The sequence below is a fragment of the Tupaia chinensis genome, unplaced genomic scaffold, assembly GCF_000334495.1.
Source record: "Tupaia chinensis unplaced genomic scaffold, TupChi_1.0 Scaffold000578_2, whole genome shotgun sequence".
Taxonomy (NCBI): domain Eukaryota; kingdom Metazoa; phylum Chordata; class Mammalia; order Scandentia; family Tupaiidae; genus Tupaia; species Tupaia belangeri.
Window position 1 is genome coordinate 5,162,005 of NW_006160094.1, and position 5,482 is coordinate 5,167,486.

Genomic DNA, 5,482 nt, shown 5'->3' on the forward strand with positions numbered 1-5,482 from the left:
TGCGTGCCCAAGATCCTGAGAGGAAAATGGAGGAGAAGGGATTGCGGCGTGACCATCCCCCCGGGGGGTGATTTCTTGCTTTCTGTCTCTCTGTCTCTCTCTGTCTGTCTGGCAAGCGCACGTGCCCTATAGCTAAAACCTCTCCCCCCCAAAAAAATATATATACACACCTCATAACTCCCAGTTATGGCACATGAGAATGGAATGTTCACAGGTACACGCACAATTCCATCTTGCATGTGCATAACCCAATGCTCAGAAGGACCCATGCTAGATTGTAACAGTAGGGACCTCTGAGGAGTAGGTAGAGCTGAGTGGTGATCAATGGTAATTTTGTTTTGCTTTTACAGCAATTACGTGTATTTTTAATAAAAATGAATACATTTATGTATCATTTTTGTAAAATTGAATAAAATTTATGCATAAAAAAAGAGACGAGTTTCAGGAGGTGAGGAATTCCTTTCACGATTTGAAAGAAGAAATAGACAGCATTAAAAAGGATCAAGGGACCAGCAGTAATGGCTATGTTGCTGGACTCCCGTGTAGTCAACTGTGGTTCAAGTCCTGGACCCGGTGGCTTAAACTCATGCTGGACGTGTGTGCATGAGTGTCCAAGATCCCTAGAGGAGAATGGAGGAGATGGGATTGCAGTGTGGCCATTCCCCCTGGGGGGTGGTTTCTCTCTTTCTGTCTCTTTGTCTCTCTCTGGCTTTCTGATAAGCACACGTGCCCTATAGCAAAAACCTCTCAAAAAAAAAAAGAATTAAGCGGAATTGTTAGAGATGAGATGAAGACTGTGGTATAACACACTAACCTAAATACAACATATGACATAATTCTTACATGGAATTTAACCATGACCTATGGCATGAAAAGCCACTGTTGTATTTCAACTATAAGAACTTAATGACCAACATACAAAAAAACCACCCACTACTCAAAATCATCAACCACTCATTTATTGTTCTATCAGCCCCATCAAACATCTCCATCTCATCCTTATAAAATTTTGGCTCATTATTAGGAATTTGCCTCATCCTACAAATCATCATAGGCCTGTTCCTAGCTATGCACTATACTGCAGACACCACAACAGCCTTCTCTTGAGTAACACATATCTGCCAAGACGTAAATTATGGCTGAGTTTTCCACTACCTCTATGCCAATGGTGCATCAATATTTTTCATCTGCTTATTCCTGCACATAGGCCGAGGCCTATACTATGGTTCATGCACCTTCCTTGAAAACTCTGACCTAGAAAAAAATTATCAAAAAGACTGAGAAAACAACCAAGAAAAAGGACAATACATGAGAAATTCTAGATACCATTAAGCACCCAAATATCTGGATAATTGGTATCCTAGAAGGTGACGAAAATAATAAGGGTATTGATAATCTATTCCATGAAATCTTGGAAGAAAACTTTCCAAATCTAGAGAGGCATTCAAATATTCAGACCCAAGAAATACAAAGGACCCCTAATAGAATCAACCCAAGAAGATCTTCTCCAAGACACTTCATAGCCAGATTGTACAAAACCACAAAGTCAAGATACTAAGATTGGCAAGAGAGAAATGTCAGGTTACTTACAAAGGCTATCTCATCAGTTTAACATTGGACCTCTTGTCAGAAACAAAGCAGGCAAGGAAAGAATGGGGAAATATAATCAAAGTGTTAAAAAACAGTTTTAACCAAGATTACTATACCCGGCAAGATTATCCTTCATATGGGAAAAAGAAAGAGATAAAAACATTTTCAGATAAACAAAACCTGAAAGAATTTACCAACTCTGGAACAGCTCTACAAGAACTTCTGAAGGGAGTGTTTTACCAGGAAAACTAAAGGCAGACAGACAGATATAAGAGAACAAAATCAACTAAGGAAATGGGTGAATTAAAATAGGAACATGCCCAGAAATATCTATAATAATGTGGAATGGATTAAATTCTCTGATCAAGAGACAGACTGGCTGAATGAATAAAAAAACAGAAATCCTCTATTTGTTGCCTACAAGAAACACACCTTATGGATAAAGACATACATAGGCTAAAAGGGAAGGGCTGGAAAAAGTTATTCATAGAAATGGAAATTTGAAAAGGGCTGGAGCTGCAATACTGATGTCAGACAAAATTGGCTTTAAGATGAACAACTCTAAGAAGAGACAAAGAAGGGCTAATTCATCAAGAAGATACAACACTTAGAAATCTATGTACTAAACTCAGGAGCACCTAAATACGTGAAGGAAACTCTGCAGAAGCTAAAAGGAGAGATAGGTTGCAACATTACAATTGTTGGGGATCTTAACACTCCATTATCTCATTTAGACAGATCTTCTAGACAAAAAATAAGTAGAGAGATACAGGACCTAAACAATACTAAAAATCAAATGGACTTGACAGATATCTATAGAACTTTCCATCCTAAAACCACAACATGTACTTTTTTTTTTTTTTTAGAGGTGTTTGCTACGGGCGCGTGCACCTGCCAGAGACAGAGGGAGACAGAAAGCGAGAAATCACCCCCAGGGTGGATGGCCATGCCACAATAATCCCTTCTCCTTCATTCTCCTCTTGGGATCTTGGGCATGTACGCACACGTGCTCAGCATGGGTTTAAGCCACTGGGTCCAGAACTTGAACTGCGGTCGACTACATGGGAATTCAGCCACATAGCCATTATGCTAACTGCTGGTCCCCAAAATGTTTATTTTTCTCACCTCCGCATGGAATCTTTTCAGAGATTGACCATATGATAGGACACAAATCAAGCCTTTACAGATTCAAAGGGATAGAAATTATATCCAGCGTCTTCTTGGACCATGATGGAATGATACTTGTTATTAATTTCAGGAAACCTACTTGAAAATACACAGACACATGGAAACTAAACAACTTCTGAATGACTTCTTAACTAGTGAAGAAATTTTTTAACTATTGAAGAAATGAAATCTGAAATCAAAAGATTTATAGGAACAAATGATAATGAGTATACAAGTTTCCATAACCTATGAGACACAGCAAAAATAGTCATAAGAGGAAAATTCATAGCAATTAGTGCACATAAGAAAAAGATGGAAAGGTGGAAAACAGACAACCTAACATCATGCCTGAGAGAATTGGAAAAAGAACAACAAAAAAAACCAAAAAAATGCCAGGAGAAAAGAAGTAATAAAGATTCGAGCAGAAATAAATGAAATGGAAAATAAACAAACTCTACAGAAAATAAATGAAAGCAAATGCTGGTTCTTAACAAGATCAGCACACCATAAGCTAGACTGATTAAGAAGAAGAAAGTAAGAAACCAGATAAACCAAATACGTAATGAAACAGGAACTATTACAGCAGACACAGTAGAAATAAAAATATCATTAGAGGATACTATGAGCAACTATATGCCTACAAACAAGAGAACATGGAGGAGATGGACAAATTTTCTGGATGTATATAATCTACCAAGATTGAATCAGGAGGACATACAAAACCTGAATAGATGCATAATAAGTCAGGAGATGGAATCAGTAGTAAATAACCTCCTGATAAAGAAAAGTCCAGTTCCTGATGACTTCACTTCTGAATTCTATAAAACTTTTAAGGAAGAGTTAACCCCCATTCTACTCAAATTAATTTTAAAGATCCAAAAGAAATGAAACCTTTCAAATTCATTTTATGAAGCCTCCATCATCCTTAGTTCCCAAACAGATAAGGACATGACAATGAAGGAAAACTACAGACCAATATCTCTGATGAATATAAATGCAAAAACTTAACAAGATACTTGCAAATCATATCCAACAAGATATAAAAAAGATTTTTTTCTCCATGTCTTTTCAATATAGTACTGGAAATCTTAGCCAATGAGATCAGAAGAGAGAATGATACAAAAGTCAAATAGTCAAAGAAGCATTGAAAATATTTTTATTTGCAGATGACATGATGGTATACTTAGAAGACCCAAAGATTTCCATGAGAAAACTTCTCGAAGTAATAAATGAATATAGTAAAGTGGGAGGATACAAAATCAACATCCAAAAATCTATAGCTATTTCTATATACAAACAACAAGTTGACCTAGGTAAAACTTAAGAAATGAATCCCCTTTATCATAGTCACACAATGTATAGCATATTTAGCAATAAACCTAATTAAGAAAGTCAAAGACCTTTAGAAATAAAACTCTGAAAATCTCTAAAGAGATACTGAAAAGGACACAAGAAAGTGGAAGGACATCCATGTTCCTGGATTGGAAGAATTAATATAATCAAAACAGCACAAAAACAGATAGGTGGACCAATGGAATAGAATAGAGACACCAGAAGTAAACTCCAAAACTTACGGCCTACTGATATTTGACAAAGGATATCAGTCAATCCATTGGGAAAAGGAAAACTGCTTTAGCAAATGGTGCTGGAAAAATGGGTATCCACCAGAAAAAAGATGAAACTGATGAAAAAAAATCCCCATTTTTCAGCATTAACAAAAATCAACTCAAAATGGATCAAAGATCTGAACCTAAGAACTCAAACTGTAAAACTACTGGTGGAAAACACTGGGAGAACTCTGGGAGTTTTTGGGAGTAGGCAAAAGCTTCTTAAATAAGACTCCCAAAGCATGGGCAATAATCTCTTAAATAGACAAGTGCGACTGTATCAGATTAAAAGGTTTCTGCACAGCAAAGGACATAGTAATTAGTGTTAATCAACAACTCTCAGAATGGGGGAATATATTTGCAAAAATCCCTCAGATAAGGGACTGATAACCAGAATACACAGGGAACTCAAGCAGCTTACCTGAAAAGAAATGATTAACCCAATTAAAAGATGGGAATATGAGCTGAACAAAAACTTCTCTAAGGAAGACATACAAACAGCCAACAAGTATATAAGGAAATACTCAACATCCCTCATTGTAAGGGAGATGCAGATTAACACCACTATGAGATACCGTCTAATCCCTGTCAGAATGGTGAAGATGAAATATACAAAAAGTGATAAGTATTGGTGGGGATGTGGTGAAAGGGGAACTCTCCTACACTGTTGGTGGGAAATGTAAAGTGATCCAGTCACTGTTAAAAAAAAAAAAAAAACCATGTAGGTTCCTGAGGACAGTTGAGGCCTTCCTTCAGAAGAGGATTCCTCATGGCTCCTGCAAACTAGTCATTTCAGGGGATAGGAAAAATGAAGATTTTCTACTGATAATTCAGCCTCCAGCAAACAAAGCTAGCGTGATTGAACTTCAAGAATTCGATGGAAACCAGCAGTTAGCGTAATGGCTATGTTGCTGGACTCCCACGTAGTCAACCGCGGTTCGCGTCCCGAACCCAGTGACTTAGAACTCACGCCAGGCGTGTGTGCATGCGTGCCCAATAGCCCAAGAGGAGAATGGAGGAGAAGGGATTGCGGCGTGACCATCCCCTCTGGGGGGTGATTGCTCGCTTTCTGTCTCTATGTCTCTCTCTGTCTGTCTGGCGAGTGCACGCGCCCTGTA